The 24,188-nt window shown below is 43.7% G+C and overlaps 1 long non-coding RNA gene across 3 annotated transcripts in view; it reads right to left on the reverse strand.

Moving 5' to 3' along the window:
- LOC135318534 (uncharacterized) overlaps positions 1-24,188 on the reverse strand; it is a 61,123-nt gene that overhangs the window by 34,270 nt on the left and 2,665 nt on the right. For all 3 annotated transcript variants that reach the window (XR_010376675.1, XR_010376673.1, XR_010376674.1), the window contains exon 2: positions 21,642-22,214. This is a non-coding gene — a long non-coding RNA (uncharacterized LOC135318534). The remainder of the gene's footprint in view (positions 1-21,641; positions 22,215-24,188) is intronic.

Consider the following 24,188-nt stretch of genomic DNA (forward strand, 5'->3'; position numbering starts at 1 on the left):
AAATAAAAAGTAAGATATCTTTTAAAACATGCACACCAATTCATTCATTGGAAAAAAAGTATTTTAACTATAAAGAGGTAAACAAATATCTAGTGAAAAAGGACTACTTAAAAACAAGAGTGCATTTACATTTTTAAGAAATTGAAAACTGAAAAGCACAAACACATCAAGTTTCTAGGGAGACAAATACAACATATTAACACTTATTTTCAAAAATTCTAAATGAATAATGAAAATTCAAGAAAGGGAAAATTGCGATTGACAGCCAAATGCAAACACATGGAGAGCAAAGGCCTAGAAATCACAGTTCCTTTAACTCTGCTACTACCTCAGTAGGGGAGGAAATTCCTCACTGAGGAGACAGTGGAATCCCATGCATAAGACAGGATACACAGTACAAACTGCGCTAGAATCGGGGGTGATTTTCTTAGAAGAATTCTAAAGTTAGAACATTGCTGAAAAACTATAAATACACTGACAGACAGATTAAAACACACAGTCATATATATTATATAGAAACATATGAAGTCTGCTCCCATGTTGCATAGAAATACAAACATATTTGTTCATTTATGGGCACTGATTACTTTTTCCCAGGTAGAATATTTCAACTAAAACAAATAATCAATAATACACACCTCTTGTCAAATCTAGTTGATAAGTTACTCTGCTATGTAATCATAATGTGCCTAAGATAGATCTAAAATAAGTGAAAAAGATCTTTGTATGGTTTCTTGAACTCTTCTCAACATTCCAAACTTAAATTTAAAATAGATCTGAGCAGTATTTGTCTATTATCTTTTCCCTCGTGAAATGAGCAATACAGTCTGTTGTCAAAATTCTGTCCTTACAATTATTCACGAGCACCGTATCCTCACAAAACTGCTGGACAGCAAGTCACTATCCAGACACTGTGACCAAACAAACGAAACACAAGGAAGACAGTGACCCTATTCTGGAGGGCTTACAGTCTGTGTCAACACCGGGGTTTTTATTTGATTGGTTTGATTGGGTAGCAAAATAAAATCAATCAATTATTTTCTTCTTTGAGCATCCTGTAAGTCATGACTCTGCTGCTAGTGTCATGAGCAGGAAAGACTTAAGCATGACTTAATTAGGTCAAATAGCAACAATCATCACTGGAGAGTGAGTAATAAAGAAGTTAACTGATAGCAATGCTTCTGCCTACATGAGACCTAAAATAAACCTACACTGATCTCTGAAAGGAAAATGAGGAGATGAGGTACTGAATGAGAAAACAAACAAACAAGAAACCAAAAAAGGAAAGACTTTTTCATTAACGATTCCAGGCAGTAGTGGAGCATGGTGGTGAAGAGCACAGATGCTGGGGACAATCATGAGGCTCTGAACTCCCACAGCACTGGGTAGCTTTGACACTGATAAGTCAGTGAAATTTTCTGCATCTCAGCCTCCTATCCATAGACTGGGGACAACAACAGCATCCGTCTCCTAGAACGGTCCTAAGAATTAAGTTATTTTATATGTAAATTTTAAATAAAATACCTCAGATTTTAAATATTGCCCCAAAAGCACAAGGAAAAAAGAAAAAAGAGATAAATTTGAGTTCATCAAATTTAAAACTTTGCTTCAAAGGGCACCATCCAGAAATGAAAAAACAACACTCAGGAGAAAATATTTTCAAATAATTTATCTGATTAGGAATTTGTATCTCCAAATAAAAAAGAGCTCCTACAATTCAACAAAAAAGACAACTAAATTAAAAAATGAATAAAGGATCCGAAACGGTATTTTTCAAGGAAAATATACAAATGGCCAATAAGCACAATGAAACGATGTTCAAAATCATTAGCTGTAAGGGAAATCATGTCAAAACAACTAGGAGAAACCGCTTCACACTCACTACATTAGGTTATAATTAAAAAAAGAATAACAAGAACTAATGAGAACACACAGGAATCAGACATAGCAATCCTTGATGGTGAGGATGTAACGCTGTGTGGCTACTTTGGAAAACAGCCTGGCAGGACCTCAGAGAGTTGAACAGTTGGTTTCTGAATGACCTAGCAATTCTGCTCTGTGGGCACACACGTAAGAGAACTGAAAACAAATGTTCACATAAAAACTCCTACAGGAATGTTCACGGTGCCATTATTCATCACAGCCAAAAAGAAGAAACAACCAAAATGCCTATCACCTGATGAATGGGTAAACAGAGGGGCCCAGCCATACAGTGGAATATTATTCAGCAATAGCAAAGCATGGAGTACTGACCCAGGCAACAACGTGGACAAACATTGAAAACGTTACTCAGTGTGAAAGAAGTCAGTCACAATAGACGGTTCCATTTACATGAATTGACTCGATTTACATGAAATGTCCAGCACAGGCAAATCCACAGAGAGAGAAGAGTGGCTCCCTGGGGCTGGGGGAGGATGGGGAAGATGGGAATGAGTGCTTATACATACAGGGTTTCCTGTTAGGAGGATGAAAATATTCTAAGATTGACTGGGATGCACAATTCTTGGCATAGAGTAAAAACCGGTGTAAATTTTAATGGGTGAATTGTATTAAAACTGTTAAGAATAAAAGCACCTCGGGCCAGTAACTTCCCATAGTAGATGCAAATTGCTAACTTTTATTACAGGAAGAAGAAACTGCCCTCAGCATGAAAGCAGGAGATCAGCAAATGTGAGTTAACCGAAATTGGACAAGAGCAGTTCACTTGAAACAGTTGCTGAGTGTATACGAAATATTCAGAATGAAGAAAATCAGTTTGACATCAAGATGAAGCATTCTGCTTCAAATGCAGATCAAGGATTCGGCAAACCCACCTGCTAGAAATAACCAGAGAAGAAACATGGTTCTTAAAACAAGCACCACATCCAACAAGGAAATGGTGGTGAGGAAAGCAGTCAGCCAAAAAACTGGAACAGTTTGCTACAAATAATTTCTCCACTGAAATTTCAAAAATAAAATGAAAGTGATGCAATGCTGCACTGCCCTCACGTGAATGGGCTTCCTCCGGTGCTCGACAGTTCTGTAACCCCGAATGAGAGACTCAGGAGAATCAGCATGGCTCCTGGGAGTCCCCAGGTGACTGCCCACCAGCACGCTGACCACCATCACATCTGCCAGGGTTGAATTCAGAGAAGAGACCAACTTCTGAAAGGCACAGGAAATGTTGGCAAGGGAAAAAATGGCTGCAGTCAGTCCTGGGACAGAGTTCCTGACAGCAGAGGCCAGAAGGCTGCAGGTGAACTGGAGTGGCCCTGGGGAAGGAAGGGACCACAAGGTAGCAGATCTCAATTCTCTTCTCTTTCTCACTTGGGTAGGAGAGATAAATCCTGCATCATTCTCACCTGGAACTGTGGGTTATGGCTGGCAGAATTCGTACCGACACGGAATGATTATTCAAGACTCTGTGGGAAAAGTCCAGAAAAAGAGAAGGAGTAGGGAGCCAACTCCACGAGACTCTCAAATGCTCCTATATTTACTGTGTATAATGAAAGGAAAAAGTCATTAACAGTTGTGTGATAGTAAGTAGGAACTTGAGGAAAGACGGGAGGAGACAGAGATCGTAGAATCCAAAATGAATACAAAGGCTTAGTATATCTTTAGGGAAGTCATGGGGTGAGGGGAATAAGATACATTCTTTAGATATGTGAATTACAAAGCAGACCACGAGACCAGCCAGGTCCTTGTTTTGGGGATAATAGACTATCTAAAAGCACACAAGCCCAGCTTTTATAGCTGAGGGCCTGGGTCCTTGCTTTGAAATGAGCAGAGTGCTATCTAAAGCATCAACTATGCAAGCAAAGCATTGTCTCTGCTTTTTAAGGCAAGGAGACAGGAGTGAGGATGCACAGGCTCCTGCTTGCAAAGCAGTTACTAAGCACACATTTTTCTTCTGAACATTGACAGGCGGCTGGTGTCTGTTACAATTTGTTAACCTAATCTTGGGCTCCCACATGTAACCATTATGGAACCATTATAGAGGACACCCTAGGATAACAAATCCTAGCTCTGGGTCTTTTCCTGCCAGCTTCAGACACTCTAGCAGGATCTAGACACATCCCTGAATAACGATCCCACAGAACCACCCAGACTCTTAACTCCTGGCGCTTGAAACTTAATTTTAGCTCTACACAACTTAACAAAGAAAAGTTTCAGAAATAGAAGATATCACATTCTTTTATATCTCATCATATGAACTAATTTTTCTGATTGCTCTAAGCTGCTTCTAATTGGCAAAGCACCTAATTCTGCAGGTGAATTCAGTACTTTCCATTGGGCATAACTTGCCAGTTTGGGCTCACTGAATTCTATTGGTCAAATACTGATACACTTAATTGATTTCATTGTTCATCAGTTTCAGCCGGGAGGAGAGGGAGCGTCACTCTGTTCCTCAGCCCACCCTCAACTCTTTTCTCATCAGCAACTCAGGCCTCCTGAAAATAAAACAAAGAATTTGTTTCCCTTTTACGCTTTCCACAAACCCAACAGGAAACATCAGCCTGGAGAAAGAATTCAACAAAAATATTAAAACAAAAATCTATAAAACCTGAAGCAACTCCATCTCCGAATCATGATACACAATGACATAAAAGTAAGTGTGTCAAGCACAACATGCGTGAGCCTGACCACCTGATTTCTATTCTTCAAAGGAAGGAAGGTTTTCATATTTTTTATTATCACTCTTTCTCATTGCTTCTGATTAAGCCAAAAATTAGTTTATGAAATAATTAAGCACTGCAATAACAGATTTTTGTTGTATCAATTATAGAAGGCATTCAGAGGGGATAGGAAAACCCACCTTTGTAAAAAATGTAAAATTTCTTCCCCTGTTAAGAACACATATACAAAATGCAACAGAGAATTCAAATTCTTGCGGAGAGGAGCAAAAGCCACAGAATCAAAGCAAAGTCATTACTATGAGTCAATTCAAAATTCACTAGACAAGCATGCTCAAAGCATTCAAAGAATTTTAAAGGCACACTGCAAACGATTCACTTAATGATCTGCAGGTTAAAGGAAGAATTTCCCTCTTTAACAGACAACAGAAATCAAAAGGGTGCCCCTCCAAACAAAGACGAAAGATCAATCAGGTTTTTAACAGTTCTGATAAATCAGCATGTTCTAAAGAACAAAATTCAGAAATTTTAAACATTCATTCAAAGCACAATGAAACAAGCACTTAAAAAAAGAAAAAAACCCCAAAGAAATTAAGCACATTGATCATGCACTTGGATCAATGAGAACGTCTTTTACCCTTCGAAGAAAGAACAGGCTATAGCCTTTTACTTGAAAATTAACACTACTTTAAAGATAACTCCTAAAACGGATTTCATCATTCATGTTGCCTTGAAAACTCTGAGGCACTTGTATCTGATCAGAAAAGCAATTCTGAGTAATAGTAGGTTACAATTCAGCGCCAGTTTGCTTTAGAAGAAAAAAGAAAAGCTACTGTTCCTCACATCCTGCACAAAGTGTGAAGTGCCTCCCTGCCCCTTTCTCCTCCTGTTTTCAAACCTGATGCTCCCCAACCCTTCTGAAACAAGTGTGAGAACCTCGTATTCCCAACAATATGTCAAATGACTGAAGAATATCAATTTACTTGTGTAAATATATGCCTACATCTTGAACTGGAGGAGGAAGGTATCAGAGGGCTACATGGAACTTATTTCTACCTTCCTGAAATCACACACAAACACGTTCACACAGACACAAACACATACACACTGAATTACTGAGCACTTCACAAGCTTAGGAATTCCAACTTCTAGAAGATAACTTTGCAGTTAGTTTAAAATACAAAACTGTCAAGTTTTGAAAGACTTGATCATCTGCTAAATCATCCAAATATCAACGAAACCCAATTTGCCTTCTCTGTAGAATGTAATTTCCCATGATGTCAAAGCAGACCCTAAGAAGTACTGGATCCAAGACTCATGTTTATCACTAGCTATGATCATTTTTAAACAAGTAAACAGATTCAGAAAGGTATGTCCCAACATTTATTCTTATTGAAATAGCATATGTATTCAATTGTCTATACAGAAAATAAGTCCCATGATGGTGTTTAAGAGTTATTTTGTGTATTGCAATATTTACTTTTAAGTGCAGACAAGGAGGGTGGGTATTACTCAGTTGTAGAGCACCTGCTTAGCATGCACAATGTGCTGGCTTCAATCCCCAGTAATCCCCCCCCAAAAAAAGTGCTTATTTAAAAATAAGAAAAAAGTTATAAAAAAATGCAGACTAAAAACCACTGCAATGTAGAAGCCAGAAATATAATAAAAAACATGTGTTTCTATCAAATACTGACTATATGTCAAACACAGGGACAACCACAAATCACCCCTGAAAACCATTATGTGTGGTTCCCAGCAACCCTTCTAAGTAGACACTGATGCGAAGCCCAGCACTGCGGATGAGGAGACGGAGCTCGGAGGAGCCGGGGACGCTGTCGGTCCTGCTCCCCGTGACATGACGTCAGCCCAGGACAAGCACTGAGAGAGCTGCAGTGAGGGGACATGCAGCTGCGTGGAAACTTCGGGAGCTGGGAGTCCCAGAAAACACGAAAAATTGTTCAGTGAAAAACCAGCTCAAATATATTACACTGTGCCACATCCTTTAAATAGGGAACATGACTGAGACCTTTTTGATGCCTCCGTGTCCTTTATGCCATCATCAGTTATTTGCCCTCTCAGCGTGACCAGTGATGATCCGGACCCCTTATGAAGTGCACTCAGATGGCAGAGACTTTAAAGCTGTTTTATGAAGTTTGTAAGACTCTGTCTATGCCTCACACAGGCGGTCATCCATCACTTCTCACCTGGGTGGATGTACCACCTGAAATCACTCCTTTCTGCTTTTTAAAATCCCTTCATCTAATCCAGACTTTTCAACAGCAAAGCAGCAGCTCAACCACAGACAGTGGAAAGCTCCTCAACAAATGGACTCGAACAGCCTATCGGACTACCTGGAAGCCCTTTTCTTCTATTAAACCCACTTCCAGGTACTTCATCATTTTCTGATTGGTGGACTTGGCCACTGACTGGCCTACTCAGAGAGCTCCCAGCCTCACATCAGGGGGTGGGAGAAGACACTGCTCTTGGGAGAAATCAGTGAGGAAGTCGGACATCCTCCAGTCAGGACTGCACATGTAGAAGTGCGACAATGTGCTCAGAAATTATACAGTCAGCACCCCTGGGCTCCCATGGACTGGTTTCACATTAACCAAACTCACGAGACACTGATGCAAGAAAACCAGAAACTTAACTTATTAATGTAACAGAATATGTGAATCTATGAACCAGACTGAAATATCAGAGTTCAACCATGAGTACAGTTTCTCCTCCACGGCCTAATAACGGGCCTGCAGTCACATGGCAACCATGGACAGAAGCAGAGCAGGAAGGGTTTCTAGATTAACTCAATGGACTAAATTTCTGTTATACCAACAGATCTACTGCCTGGAAAACAATTAACGCTAATCACAGTGCACTCTTCGTGGACAGTGGCTGAGACACTACTGTGAGCACCTGTGTAACTCTCCTTTCCCTGTCCTTATTGGGCAAACTGATGCACAGAGGTACAGAGATCCAGGGATGCAGATACCTCTAAACACCCAAAGCCCATCCCTGGGAGCCTCAAAACCAGACAGCCAGGGTTTAAATACCAGCTCTGCCACTTACTAGCTCTGTGACCTTGGCCAACTTACTTACCCTCTGTGTGCCTCAATTTCCACACTGTAAAACTGGGATAAAAATCAAACATTCCTTTCTCGATTGTTGAGAAGATTGAAGGATTCATTTCTGTAGAACTCTCAGAAAAGAATGTAGCACATTATTGGTGCTCAACAAATGTCAACTTAATATTAATGTGATTTGCAAGTCTCCTTTCTAATCATTTTCTGTGTTTCCTGGCTAGACTAAGTCCCAAAGAAAATCCTTCTTTCTCCTTTTATAAACTCTTGGGGAGCACCCTTCTGTTCCATACAACCACCTGTTTAAACTGAGGGAGGGGATGCCTCCTCCCCACTCCTCTTGGCCACGGAGAGTGCTTCTCCACAACACAGACCCATGGCCCACAGCTAGCCTTTATCACACTAACAGAGTGAGGTGTGAGTCCGGAGAGACAAGCAGGGTATGTGAAACCATTCCTTTCCTTCCAGTGCTGGCCACACTTGGGAAGCACCCAGGATGCTCAGCTCCATGGCAGGACAGCCCTGTGCATGATGGGGCAGATCCTCTCAAGGGAAGGCTCGCTATGGCCCAGAGTTACTTGGGACAGGGTGAGTCTCTACTGCTGGGACACAGTATAATGACACGCATTTTCCCACAGCCCTGAAGTTCATGGAGAACGTGGCTTCATCAGTAAAAAAGAAGACATATATCGCCTGCTTACTCTTCTCTGTCATCTCTCAGTTGGCTGCTGGAGACAACATGTGTATAAGTATTGGATCCCCTTAAGCCCCAACATATTTGAAGTAACAAAAAAGTCTGTGGCTTAACGTTGGTTCAGGGTGACTGTGTGACAGTTCTGACTTTGCTGATGCTAAATTATGGGTATAGGAACTATGGAACCTCCTCAAATATCTTTCATCATAAAACCAGCTTTCCTTATTTTCCTGTTTCTTAGTAATTGCCAAAGACTATCAAATGATGGCTTCTCACAAAACAGTAGCTAAAGTTTATGAGCTCTCTTGACATACCCACTGTGGTAAACAGTTTACATAATTTCTAATTCTCACAATTCTACAAAGCAGATATGAGCATCCCCATCTCACAGACGAGGGAAATCTCAGAACGAACTGACTTAGGCTCACGTGGCTCAGTGGCAGCGCGTGCACGCAAACCCAAGTCAAAAAACTACACCCCTTCCTATATGTACCAAATCTCCTACCACCAATTAACACACAGTGGCGGGGTCAATACTCAGGGAACCCAGTACACTTTTCAGATTTAAGGTGCTCCAGAGGCCGCTTCTAGCTGTTTTATAAATTCCCGGCTCACTGGTTTCTAGCACTGGAAGAAAAGTCCGATTTTGCCATTGTTTGCACAGCAAGTCTGAGATGTTCACAGCGAGATGGCAGAATAAAACTAAGATATAAGCAGAATAATTTTTCCAGGTAGACAGACATAATGGAGACTGTGCTATTCTGAAGCATTAAGCAAAGTAATCAAAATAAAATAACGTTGTTTAAGCCTTCTTTAACAAACGGGAAAATTAAGACTGTAAGAAGGTGCAACAGCGCCACCTATGGCTAAAAAGACCTTCCAGGTTGCCGGGAAACATGCAACACAAAATTGCCTGTAGGATCAGAAATGAGAATCAGATAACTAAAAGCTTCTCTAGCACATACTGCACTTTGTTTCGGGGTAAGGGAGGGGTATTCAGTATTTAATCTGATATTGCTAATACTCCTGAATATAAACAAAACACATAGGCTTATGGAAACTCATCTTAGAGGAGGAAAGAAACCAGTCCAGCCTCTTCAGTTTACAGGAGGGGAGACTGAGACCTGGGATCTGTCCTCCTGGCAATTGGCAGCAAAGCTCTCCTAGGCCTCACGTCTTGCACTGTAGCAAAAACCAACAGATCTTTACTAGGCCTATATTCATAAAAGTAATGTCTGTATTTTTCCAACAGTAGGTAATCTAAGTATCTTGCAAAATACTTCTCAAAGAGCCAGGAAATCGTAAAAGTTTGTTGAAATACAAAAACATTTATTTACATATTAAAACAGCATGAGATTTATTCTATTAAAAAAGTTACATGTCAAATCAATGTTTTGATATTTTAAACCTGGTAAAAGTGCAGGAAAAAAAATCAAAATTTTCTTTAATCACAAAAGAGAGAAGATTATTCCCTGAAAATGATAAATGTGGATTTTTCTAAACTTAATGGATCTGGTCAGAATCCACGAATTTAAATGTCTGAGTGGATGTTACATGGCAACATGAATTCTGAGTTGTAACAATACACACTCTGTGTAAATAATCTTCAAGGTCGTCTGCTTAAGGCAATTTAACTAGTCCCTGTCTCAATAGAATGATACAGTTTTCATTAAAACTTCATAGTGCACTAAAAAAAAATAAATGAATCCTTGTTACTTTAAGCCATATTCATATATATCATATATATACATATTGAATACGCATCAGAAATAAGCCACCCCCTTTAGTATTCAGAGTTGATCCTTCTAAAATACCTGTCATTGTGACAGCACATTTTTATTAAACACCACTTGGGTGCTTTGTATACAAGGTGTCTAACTCTTACAGTTAGACAAGTAAAACGATATTACTCAAATTTCACAAATGAGGAAATGTACTTAAGCCATAAAAACAACTTACCTATTCATCATCAGGAAAGAAAAGAGTAATGATTTTACTTACAATATTCACTGACAATTTTTCTTCCATACTAAGACTACATAAAACCAATTCAGTATTTCTAAGTATTTCTGTCAATAAGGGCCACTAGAGAAAAGCAAGTAACATCACCAGCAATGGTTGGACTTTCAAAGCCCACTTCTCTTTTGCACTATAATTATTTTTAATGTTTTGTTTTTAGTGCTCACAGAGCAATAAAATTAAAAAAAAATAACTTTTTAAGTCATTACCTGAGAATAAAACTTTTGTAAAAATGTACAATTTTAATTTATGCCACTCTGTCTCACATTCTCACTGGTGTCTCCCCTTTGAAGTCCTCATCAGGCTGAGATCACTATAATTGGCCATTTATGGAGTCACAGGAGTTCGGGAAACCACTCAACAGGAGGCTGATTAGAGGAGCAATTAAAAATGCATCCTGTGCAGCCAGGGTTCCAGCACTGAGCTAGCCACTGCCAGATGTGTGTAATTTGGGACGAGCTCCTCCATCTCTCAATCCCTCAGCTGCAAAAAAGGAGACACTGATACCTACCCTCAAACACCTGCTATGAAGTAAAACATGAGGAAAGCATTTTAGCCTTAGGCAGGTGTCCACTCAGAGCGAGTTTGGTCATTATGATGATGAGGATGGGTGTTAATAAATTAAGCTAGACCAGAAAGTAGAAATCACCATAAAGGAGAAACATTTAAATCAATGAGCATTTCCTTTTGGATGGATTGCAGAATATTCTATTGATTTTTTTAATAAACCAAGATTTGTCCATTAATAATAGATTTACAGGTTCATGGACAAGTCACCAGAAAAAGAATTAGAGGCCTCTAACCTCTGAATACTAAGAAAGTAAAGTTTAAAAAGAATTATGGGGGAGATTATACCTCATTTGGGAGAGTATGTGATTAGCATGAATGCGGCCCTCAGCTCAGTCCCCAGTAACTCCATTTAAAAACTTTTTTTTTAAGAAATGGAGAATTAAAGCAAAAAGATGTAGGAATACAGAATTTTTTAGAGACTCAACTCAGACTTTTGATGGGGAAAAAAACATCCATTTCTCAGAGGAAATCTTGAAAACTATGTAAACCGGATCTGAGATGTCTAGTCTTTTAACATTATTCAAGAATTCATATTACCAAGTCTTAAAACTACCTGATAACCCTCAGTGGTGATAGTGATCATAACAGCTGCCAACACAGATCGAGCTCCGGCTAGGAATGCTCTGTTCTGACATCTCTGCCCCTGAGGCCTCACCAGGCTGAGAGCACTAAATTTGGACATTCATGAGCATCTCGTGTAAGTCCTCAATTTGTGCTTCTCACTCCCCCCTCACCAGGCCCTCTGAGGGAAGCACTGTTATCATCTTCCCCACCCGCAGATAAGGCCACTGAGGCACAGAGACTAAACCTGCTCCAGGTCATATTGACATTAAAGGATGTCTGTATTTCTGCTGTTTTGCTTTGGACAAAGGAATATGAGATATCAATTCAAGGGAGACTGTTAAATAATAAAGTCTGTCTGGTCTCCACTTCAAAGAGCAGATACTATAAATTCCTGATGTAGGATGAGGCTGCCGCCACAAACTGACTCAGCTTGAAATTAATATCCAAGATGAAGCAGCGAATACACGTAAATATTCACGATTGTCAACTCCGCTCATGGGTCTGGGCCCTTCACTGCCTGAACGGGGGTGAAAACTCCACCCGTTTCAGGGAGGGAAGCGCGGCTCTTCCAGGTCGCACCCAGGCTTCACGGGCTGTTTCCCCTCACAGACTGTCGTCAACGATTAAAAAGCTCTCAAGATTTTTACACCATGCAAAACTGAAAGACATTTCTGCAGATGGAGCACTTTCTCAGGCTTAAACCTTTTTTGCCTACACTCAGGAAGGGGGAGAAAAGAAACATTACTCTGCAAAGTCTCTGAGCCTCACCACTCACAGGAGTAGAACTGCCTCAGCACAAGATGACTCTTCAGAGTGCAGGGTGAGAACAAATTAAAGCCGCCCCAACCACAGGCACTCCCAGAGACAGCGCTCAGCAGTCTTCTGCACACTCACGGTTGTGCAGCCCTCACCACCATCTATTTCCAGAACACTCCATCATCCCAGAAGAAACCCCCTGTCACTATCAGTCATTTCCTAATCCCCCTCCACCCAGCCCCTGGCAACCATCACCTGCTCTCTGCCTCTGCATTTGCCTATTCTGTGCATTTCAGATCACTGAAGTCAACAATATCTGGCCGTTTATGTCTGGTTCCTTTCAATTAAAGTGCTATTATCAAGGCTTTTCCATGTTGAAGTGGTATCAGCATCTCTCTTTTTTTTTTTTTGAAAACGTTAAAGTTTATTAGAAGGTGGTAAGTACTATCAAAAGGAGTAGAGTGGAGCATAAAGGGTGGGGATTGAAAGGGAAAAGGGCGGGTTGAGTAATCAGGGTGGACTTCCCAGAAGAGGTGGCCTTTTTCATCTTCCCCTTTATTTTTTTTTCCTTTTTATTCACCCTTATGTATGAATAATGTTCCACTACATGGAGATACTACATTCAGTTCATCCATTCAGCAGCTATGTATGGACGACGTCCAGAAGAATGAGTGTAAACGGTGACTAGCAGGGATGGCATTTAAGCAAAGGGCAAGATGTGCTTTTAAAAAAAAGCCAACAAACAGAGGCACAAGGAAATTCAATCCGTTTCTGAGCAAAGTGCATGCTTGTTTCGGCAGGACTACCTTGCAGGGCTGGGGAGGATATTGGCAGGAATCACGGGGAGGGAGTCACCTAAGAAGACTCCCCACCGAAATCAGCTCAGCCAATTCTCCTCACTCATGTTTCTAGGTTTCTCTTATTTCATGTAATAGCACTTTAACTACACATCTGATCATCTGCATCAGACCACCTTACCTCGAAGCCACAGAAAATCATTCACTGACTGGAGCAGTTCCAGGACAAAACTGTGATGGACCAGGGAGTCCTGCAGCATCCCAGCCTGCAGGTACAAACCCCACATGTGCCTTGGTGATGTCCAGAAAATAAAATGCATGGAAATATCTCACTGCTGGTGCAAGACATCTGCCCCCAAATTGCCCCAAAATCATGCTGGCAAAGCACTAATCAACAATCTCACTACAAAAAAAAAAAAAAAAAAAAAGGCAAATTTAGGCTCTGCCATTGAAAACCAGCAACCATCAATGCCAGTATCTGAGCTGGAATGCTCCTGACTTCAAAAACCACTGCGCACTTATTTTTCAAACGGGAAAGCATATATGTATTCCACGTAGATGATATTACAGTAGGATTTTTATTTTCCAAATTTCCAGTTCAAAATTAGCACAAGAAAGATTATGTTTCAGCTTTTAAAAAACTCAATTATCTTCCAGTTTCTTAATTTTGAACCTGTTATTATTTTATAAATGGAGCTATGCTTCATATTATAAACCAAGTGTTTGGCTTCTGCAAACAAGACCTTTATGACCTCACTATTTCAGAGCAAACTTTAATGATGTTTTGAGAGGTGGGGCCTGGGGCGCTCACTAACAGCTCTTTAAATACTGACAAGGATGTGCTATTAAGTAATGCAAAGGCTCTAAGTCCACATTAACTAGGAAACCAAAGAAACTACACCAAAGCCTTACTTTATCATTTTTAAATATTCCTATTTTTTGAATATTAAAGTTCTTAAAAGATATGATTTTTTTGAGAAAGACAACAGCTGTATTAAATTTCCTCTCACCAAGAAAGCAATCTTTATCAATAGTAAAAACCCCTATGGAAATTCAAAAGACAGGACGTTTCTAGCTAAGTGAACATGCAGATCTGAACACAAACATAAATCCTATCAGATCTCACTCGAACAAGCTCAACAAAGTCCTGGGCTACCCTGGAACTTAGCTCTTCTGTTCCAAATGTTGGCTGAGCTAAGATCATCACACAAGGCAGGGAAGAAGAGAAGAGGAAAGTCCTCCTGGCGGCCTCCATCTGTTTTCTTCAAGCCAAAAGGCGCCGCAAGGGCTGCCCAGCTAACAAGCCCTCCCCATAAGGAAATCCGGCATCCACACTGCCCCTGCCGTCCCCAAGCAGCCCCGACGCCCCTCTCCCACTTGTGGCCTCCCAGCCTGTGAATGGTCTTCTAATGTCATTCCCCAGTTGGTGGCACCCTCCCCCTCTTCCCCGCTACACACAAACACACACACACACACACACACACACGCGCGCGCAGAGCCAAGGCAACCTTCCCAAAGCATAAATTTGATTACATCACCCACTTCAAACCCTTCAGTGGCTCCCTGGTAGAGTTCTAGCCCCACCCCCGACCCTGCTCGCCCATCCTCACCTCAGTATCCAGGTCCCCAGTGACCTCAGGGGCCCCCTGACCTGCTCCTACTTCCCACTTGCCTCCAGGCTCATTTTGACTGTTTCTCAAGGAAGCCTTCCCTCCCTCCAACCTCCGCAATTTGAACCTCTGTTCCTAGAACATTCTAGGCTAAGTCAACTTCTGACACTGCTAAGCTCCCAAGGAGCATTTTGCTTACTAATGTGGGTCCAACCTCTCTCTCCTAGACACTCAGAAGTGTGCGTGTTATGAATAAATGAATGATGGGGTGGGTCTCAATGGGACAGCCAGACCTGCTCTCGCCCGTCCCGACCTTTCTTACTGTAGAATATCAGAAACAAAACCAGAAGTACCTTTCCTGAAGGTCACTTCCTGCTGACACCCTTCACTGCCTCCTGTGTCAGTTCTAGTAAAACCCAAGCTCTTCCAAAGCCCTCCACCCCAGGCCCTCTCCAGTGTCCTCCCCAGCAGGGGCACCCACAACCCTGGACCACACATGGCACTCTCCCCGAGTCCACACCGCACAAGCCTCCAGGCCTCTACCTGGGCTGCTCTGCCACATGAGCCACAGTCTTCAAGCTTTCTACTGGCTGACCCTTACTCTGTCTTCCCAACTGAATGTAGAGCCCATTTCTTCCAGGAAGTCCTCTCTGATAATATCCTTTAGGTCTTGGCAGGGCTCCCTCTATAGCAGCACTGCATGGTGACCAACTGGGTATTTGCTTGCTCCTTTGGGACCACGACATATTGGGGGCCACGTGGGAAGGAGTGAGAGATTACAAGAGGGGTAGGAGAAGCAAAAAGCAAAAATCACAGCTGAAGTCCCAAATTCAAGGATTCTTTCTCAGAAAAAGAATAAAATATTTCACATGTGTGCAATTTGGCTACTATTTTTGTGGCTTGCAGAAAGCAAGGGCTTGTTGTTCTACTCCAAAACCCAGGTTACATGCAAAGAAATGTATATATTCATATCCAAAGGAAACCAGAGCTGCTCAACAACAGTTTGCAGTCAGAATTGAAAGGAATTTTGATAAAGGCAATCTCTCTCTCTCTCTTCTTTCTTTTCTGGCATCATGTAATTTTAGAAGTATTTGCGTGACTAAGAGATGGCTACAGCCCGTGATTCTGCCATGGAGAGTTTGGGCTGAGGAAGCCCAGATTACATTCACTGTGTAAATGCAATCACACCAACAGACTGACAAGCGCCCTTGTGGAGGAGCTGATGTTCCAAAGCAGGCAAACTTATGCAGTAAGAAAACTCTAAATAGAAAGTAAGAAATTCAATGTTCTGTACTCAATTTCATTAGCTATATGGGCCATTACCTGATAGTATATCTTGTCTAATGAAACCCAAAAATAAATTGTGAACGTTGATTTTCTTCATCTGACTGTTTTATGCTAAATTTGGATGTCAAACCCACAATCCATACGGACAGCTCAGGCCTATGCTGCAGCACAGCTACATACCGTAGAAGAAAGTCTATCAAGGGAGAACTGGAGAGTTTCCCTTCAGAAGCTGCTAAGTCTGGTTTTGCACCTGTACATCATTTGCAACCACGTCATCGTCAAAGGAGTAAGACCTTACCTCTGTGGGGCATAAAGCACTGCAGTGCTTCAGAACAATCAAAGAACACTGAGCTTTGTGAATCAGTCCTGAGGCACATAAATCGTACTTTTTCTGAAACCCCCCAAAACTGACCCACTTCACCATTTCACGTACAACAGGGAGGTACCAGAATTAGTAGAGAAAACACGCCCTTGAAGTCTGACAAGACCCTGCTTGAATCCTGTTACAGCATTTACTACCCTCTAAACGGATCAATAACTTAACCCCTCTGAGAAGGCTTGCCAATCCGCAAAAGGGGGCTGCCACCGCCCACCTGGGAGGCATGGATGTGAATGCAACACGCAAGTAAGGCGGCCGACTGGTACCTGACACGGGGCCTGGCTAGTTTCCCTCCGCTGCCCTTGTCCCCCTTTAAACTTGTGCTGTTTCCCTGGTACCAAACACCCGGAATAGACTGCCTGAATATTCTGTGTATCCCTGGATACATGCCTTACCCTTAGGAGGCCAGAAAAAAAACTGCCTCCTCCCCAGTCACTATCAATATTCTTAAGAGTCTGGATTTTTTTAACCTCCATTTTGCAGGGAGACTATTCCAGAATTTTTCAAGCACCATTCTCCAGGTTGGCTCCTCTCCCAGCGCCCATCCCTTCTCACCTCAGATCCTCTGTCTGCCTTCTGTTCATTGGAAGGCGAGTCAGGAAGAGCGGGGACTCCCTAGGCCTCCTTCCCTCCCTGACATGTTAGTGTGACTACCTTCAACCCATGCCCCACTCCAACTCCAGCTTCTGAGGAGTCTACCCTCCAGGACCCTGCAGAATCTGCAACTTCCCAAGACACACACGTGGCCACGACCCTCCCTTCAGATTTCTTCCTGGCTGGCCCTGCCCACCCCCCGGCCCCTTAAGGATAAATAACATTGCCCCGAAAATCCCAAACGCCGCTGACTGACACACCAAAGCTGCATGGTCTGGGCTTTCCTCCAACCGAGGCACAGACCTGCCCCGCCTGAGCCTCAGTCTGCAGCTCTCAAGATGATGTAATTCACATGCGTGGCTGTGAACACCAGCTAAGAATGACGACCCCCAACGTGTATCTCTAGTCCGGCTCCTTCAACTCAGCCCCAGGTGCCTCTATGAAGTCCTAACTTGGATGAAAAATGGCATCTTAAAAATGCCTCATGTCCACCATTTACTCTGGAATTCAATTTCTGGCAGGTACCTCCCATGCTCCCCATTTTAGTAACAGACCCAGCACTCACCTAGGTGTTTGAGGTCACATTCAATTTCCCGTTCCCTCCCTCCAGCCCTGGCCTGGAATATTAGTCCTGTCATTTCCGTCGCTAAGCCCATCTCAAGTCTGGTTCTGCAGGGACCACGGCCGGAGCCCTACAAGCTCACAACATGGTGCACTGAGTCATAGTCCTCCGAAAGGTGCTCCCTGGAGGGGGAGGAATCTCCTGCCACCGGTCACCTCAGAAGGCACTGGATTCTCACAAAGGAGGCCCTGGAGAAGGGACTCAAGGTTCTCCCGTGATCTGAGCTTTGAAGGTCCCGAGGTCTGGCGGAGCTCCTATTAGCAGACACACTTGCCACTGAGCAGATGGGGATGGAGGAGCCCAAGCAAGGCTGTCCTCACTCCGACCCCTGGGCCCTCAGGAGCCACGGGAAAGGCCTGTGTCCAGGGCACAGCCCACCAATCACAGATCCCAGCCTGCATTTGCCAACCCGGACAGCCTAGACTCCTACTTGCGAGACTTACTTCTGTTCTGTTCCCCCCTGAGAATGTGATGGACTCTTTCAGAATGTCTGGCCTATCTCAAGTGAGACCAAATCAGTGAAGGATGAAGTGTCCACATTTGGACTAGAGCATGAAAGGAGAAACAAGGCCTCATGATCAGCATGATGGTGGTGGCCAAACTCTTCCTCCAGGTGAGATGAACAAGGGTGGGGGTGAGAATCCAAAGTCTTAGATCGGCCAAAGCATCTTCTTTCATGGCTTACTGGGGGTTGGAGACTCACTACCGCAAACTAACGACACGGCCGTCAGTGGGGGACGTCAGCTGCAACAAACACGGAGTCAGCTATTTACTGCCAACATGGGTTAAAAGTAAAGGCCGGTGCAGGGAGGCCTGCATGGCTGCTGAGGCAAACCACAGACCCGGCTCTGAATGCCCACTGACTGGAGCAGAGTGGAAGCTACGGTCCCTTTAACAGTCCCTGTGTCCACCAGATCCATGTGAGCCAGCTACTTAGGAGAAGGCCATGTTGTCCTGATACTCAGAAAAACCAGCCTCGTAAAGGGAACAAAAGAGTGGCATGGATTTTAGACCCACTTCTGCCCCTTTATGAAGACAAAGTAAAGTAAATGGCATGGGGAAGTTGAATGCAAAAAAAAAAAAATTAAATAACCAAACGGTGACTGATTCCTCCAACAGTGTCCCCTGCAGCTGCTCACCCCCAAGCCTGCCACTTCCTCACCAGTGACCGCCGGTCAGGAAGCGCTGTCACGCACGTCACACAGAGACAGCCAGGAACTGCGTGCTGAGCACGTTTGTGTAAAAGCAGGAATCGAGCAAGATGCTGCAGACTTTGACTTGACAAGTTTAAATACACCACGAAAAGAATCCCTCAACAGCCGCCTAAATCAATTCGCATCTCACTTCTTCAAAACAATCTAACTAATTGAATAAGGGTGCATTTGTCACCAAATATAAGGAGGACCAAACAGGTTCCTCAAAGCAAAGGTTTTAACATGTATCAAACACCAGTGGGTGATGTGCTAACCAAGCAAATATTCCAAAAAATTAGAAAATAACAAGATGACTAGGATAATGCATGGATCAAGGCAGCTGAAAAGTTTCTGCTTTTTAAAGCGACAGAGACAGCACGGAGGGCGACCTAGCTATTTCCAATGCAGGATATGCACAGCCACCTTTTCAGACGCAATTGCGCTGTACAAGAGAAAAAGGAATAAAGAAAAAGGAAAAGAGGAACAGGCGAAAATTAGAAACACACAAGAACAAAAATGACTTTGACAGCATGTACAAGAATTTACGTGAGTGTGTGAGGCCAGGGACGCGGGGACAGTGAGACCCACCCTCACCTCCTGCTCCAGGGAAGGCAGGGGCCTGAGGGGAGCGATGCTGCTTGGGGACCCCAACGTGGTCAGCGCCCCTAACCAAAACTCCACATACATGCGTCTAGGCAGCTTTTAAGCCACAAAATGTGGTCGCATTACAGGCTGGACAGTTTTACTCCCAACGAGAGTAGCAGGAGAGAATTAGTCTCTGCTCCTGCACCAAAGCGTTGTTTTAAAAATTAATGACTGTGGAATAGTAAAAGCAACAATGGAGTAAAAGTGACTGGAGGAGAACGTGCTTGACCCGAGCTCACTGGCCGCGTTATCTCACTGACATTCAGATGCTGGCTGAGCCCTTATGGTACCAAAACAGACAGATCCACCAGGAGGGAGTTTAATGCACTGCTGTATTTTGATGCCGAGAGCCATGCCTGGTACACGAGGTTCTGGGTAAACAATGGTGACAGTGTCAACACTATGGGCTAAGCACACATCCAGCTACTCCGCCAAATCCCAAGGGCAGACTTCAAAAGGCAAATCAAGCTGGCATTCTCTGGTGGGTCTGCAGATTCAGAACCAAGCAGTTGCTGAGCAAAAATGTCACAAGTGCCTCCTATGACAAAAGAGGAGGCACTGGCAATGGGGCTGGGGCAGGGCTCCAGGCTTCAACTGCTCAACCACCATTCTGTCCAGGGGGAGAACATGGTCCCTGCTTACGTTGCACCGATGCACCTACCTTGACTGACGCCTGGGTCTCAGCAGGAGGTGACATGTGAGGTGAACGGAGCCAGCCTCGGTGTAGCCCGGTGCTGGCAGCTGGGCCCACAGCAGTGCCCAAGCACCTAAACCTGCCACCTCATCCCCAAGGAACAGAAGGGGGTGCGGGCGTGTAGATCACAGGGCCCTGCGAGGACAAATACAGATCATGGCCACTAAATGTCTCACCCCTTACTAAAGTCATAGAGGTATGTCCAGGAGGAACAGAAAATTCATCCAGAGCCCGCCAGGCACCACACACAGTTGGGACTCGGGCCCCCTGTGCCTCTCACTCACAGGGTTAGTCTGGACTTTCTTTTAATCAATTCTCTGGCATCTTCTCCTCCAACTTACCAACAACCAGAAAGTAGAATCTGATCTTAGTTAAGTTCAAGAATCACAGAGCACCGCCTCCACAGCGGGGCTGGCAGCACTTGCCAGGTCCTCCAACCGTCACCTGTGGGACCGCCATGAGCCCTCTCCAGACTCAAGGGCCGAGGCCGTAGGCCGGGGTTACACAGATTCTCTCACTCTCCCCAGCAAAGGGAGACCACCTCTCAGCAAAGGCATCTCACCCTCTTCTGCCCGAGGGACAGCACAATAGATACACGGGGAAACAGAGCAGAAGTTGGAGGGTTAGGCAGCCCAGAAGAGCTCGTCTGTAATTCCGAGGCAAAGTGGGGCCGTTGACTTAATCACAGGGACAAAGTGAGGATGAACATTTCTCTGCTCTTTCCCATACTCCGTGATACGCCTTTCCCTGCATAAGGAGTTCATTCGGAGGTACTTGGCGGTGTTTCTGATGTCCTAACATGGCATGCTGGCTATCGGGCAGGAAGAGAGGGCCTGAGCCGAACAGGTGCTGAGCCTGGGAGGCAGGAGACACTGGCTCCAAGCCAGCTCAACCAGCGCCTCGTTCTGCCTCTCGGGATTCAGCATCTCATCTATAAGCAAAGGGATGAGACTCTCCCAGGAAAGGCTGCCCAACAGAAATGAAATGAGAGCCATGTAAAGAAAGTTTCCCAGTTGCCACATTTAAAATGGTAAACAAAGAAACAAAGCAACAAACAAAAAACAAGTACTAGAAACTGATTTTAAGAACATATCTTACATAATCTACTGTATGTAAAATACTATCATTTTGACATGTAATCAATATAGGAAGTAACAAGATAGTTTATATGCTTTTAGTAGACAAGCCTCAGCGTCTCATGTGCATTTGAACTACAGCACATCTCAGCTCAGACCAGCCTCCTCCCCAGTGCTCCTAGGATCAGTGGCTGTGGCTACTCTATTGAACAGCAACTCCAGGGGTCCCACCAGGGTCCTGGCTGAAAAGCAGGAGTAAGTGTCTACACTAACACTAAAAGGATCTCTCTGAAACAAAGGCGGATTCACTTTTAAATGTCTGTAAAACGGCGGGCTGCACCTCCCTCCCGCCTTGGCTACAAGACAGTCCTATTCCGTGCTGATCCCTTTCTGGATGGAGAGAAGAACTCCGGCACACAGCCAGGGTGGACTGGCCTCCAGGTAAACTTACCTGCTGTCGGTGTCCAGTCCCATGAATTCCCCCTTCTCAAACGGTATGCAGAGGAGTGGGATCTTGTTCCCAGTCTTGTCAGGGGCTCCATCCAGCAACTTGGACTTGAGCAAGATGAAGAGTGACTCAGTGAAGTCCTCAATCCTCTTCTCCACCACCCTGTAGTCCTCATAGATTGAAGGACATGTCGGTGCACGGCTGCTTGGCTACCTCCCCATGCAGCACAAAGACAAAGAGCTTAGAGTCATTAAGCGTGGTGCCATACGGCTCCTCTGCACGTGGAGCTTCTCGAAGGCCTTGGCCGAGAGTCAGTCGGTAATGGTGACAAGGCCCACGACCGTGCGGTGGGTCTGGAAGCCACTCCATCCATTCTTGGGCGCATAGTGGTGCCTGTAGTGCATACAGAGTGCGCCCTGGGATCTGCACGGGCTGATCTGGCTCACCAAGGAGATTCGTTTATAGATGCAAAAGAAATTCTCCTCTGAGATGATCCCCACTGGTTTGACCACCACGGGAACAGTCTCATAGTCCTCAGCACACTGCACGTAGTCAGGGATGCTCATGTTGCAGGGCCTGCCGAGAGGGGAGAGGAGATCGAGGTAAATATTGTGCTGTGGGCTGTGGGCGCCTCTGGGTTGCGGTGACCTGGTGTGTACCAGCCAGAAGGCAGGGGAAGCACAAGCAAATCCAGGGGTACAGTTTGTCCTTCAGAGCCTGCACTTGGCTACCGTAGCTCGGATCACATTACCCAGCTTTTGGTCTAGGATTCCTGCCCCTGCACAGAAGGGTCATTTCTTGTTTTCTGTTTCCAAGCACCTAGCAAGGCCCTGATGCAAAGTCACTGCTCAAAAATGCGGAATAAAGAAATGAAAAAAGGAACTGCTTTCCGCAACCCCCTTCAGCAGAATATAAAGAAAAGGACAACAGTAGGAGCAAAAGATCTGGATTTCAATTCCAATTTATTTGAACTCCTAAACTGCAGAATAATGGATAAGAAAACTTGCCTTGGGGAGGAGGGTACAGTTCAGTGGTAGAGCACGTGCTTATCATGTACGAGGTCCCAGTACCTCATTTTAATAAATGAAACAAATAAATAAACCTAATTACCCTCCTCAAAAAATACTTTTTAATTCAAAATTCAAAAAACACCTTGCAATTGACACAACATTGTAAACTTGACTATACTTCAATTAAAAAAAAAAAATCCTTGCCTTACAAGAATATATCTGGATTACGGAAGTTTGCAAATGTAAAATGCCTAGGGTACCACCTGCATAAAAAGGGGTGACTACAAATTTACTATCCCTCCTTTATGAGCTATATTTCCATCGGGGGGTTATAACCTCTCAGAGCTAATTTTCTCACATTTAAAAAAAAGTAAATATTACCTGATTCTCAGTACTGCTGAAGAATCAGATAACCCTATGAAAGCATCTGACCCACAGAGGTTACTCAATAAATGTTTGTTGAATGAATGAATAAACAAGCAAAGTGAATGCTGCTCCCTGCCACAGACCATCATAATGGTACTGCTTGGAAATCCCAAACCCACGTTCCACCCGTCTCTTCACTAACCATGTGGGTGACCTGGGCAGGCCTGTGTGCTTCTCTAAGCCCCAGTTTAATCGTGAATAGAAATGAGGGCAATAACACAAACCTCAAATTGTTAGTGAGTCAGTAATGAATCGTACCCCAACTTTGCAAGATGGAACCATTAAGGAAAACTGGGCAAAGGGTCCATAGGCCCTCTCCATATTATCTCTTACAACTACATGGGAATATACATTATATCACAAAATAAAACTTCTACTTTTTTAAAGAGGCTATTGAGGTTAAATGAGCTCACTGTCTAAAAAAAGGAACACACAGAAAAAATAGGACAATGCCCAGCACATAAGATACACTCAGTTAACATTCCCACTGAACCCACTGGTCCCTCCAACTTCAGAGAAAGAGGTTGGGTCCTCGTGGCAAGAGGCCACTGCACCTGAAGTTAACAAAGCTAATGGTGCTCACTTCCAAGAGCCCCTGTCACCACCCTTGTTCTAATTTTCTACTTGTAATTTTTTTCTTTTTATTAAATAGAAACTCCCAATTGCATAGCCTTCACCTGACTAGACATCATGATGGCAGCCCTTCAAAACCTGACCACAGAGATCATGATGGCAGCCCTTCTTGGTGAAACAATAAAATGAAAAGCCATTTCCACAAGACCTCTGTGTAAATCTACTAGGGAACTTCATCCTGGACTGAGGAAGAGGACTGGGGAGGAGGGGGCAATCTGGGGCATAGAGAACTATGGGCCACCTGTCCCACGATGGACTTTAGACTCAACCATCACCCTCCAGGATATTTAAAATACACAGCGACATAGTGCTATGGGCAAGATTTTTTTTTTTTTAAATTCCTGAATCCCTTGCAGGTCTTGTTTCTACTGAGACACAAATAGATTATGTGTATAATGTTTCACAAAAGCCTTAAAATATTATCACCCCAAATTGACACATCAAGAAACTGAGGTAGAGAGGTTTGTCACATTGTACAAGA

Source organism: Camelus dromedarius, chromosome 18 (genome assembly GCF_036321535.1).
Source record: "Camelus dromedarius isolate mCamDro1 chromosome 18, mCamDro1.pat, whole genome shotgun sequence".
Taxonomy (NCBI): domain Eukaryota; kingdom Metazoa; phylum Chordata; class Mammalia; order Artiodactyla; family Camelidae; genus Camelus; species Camelus dromedarius.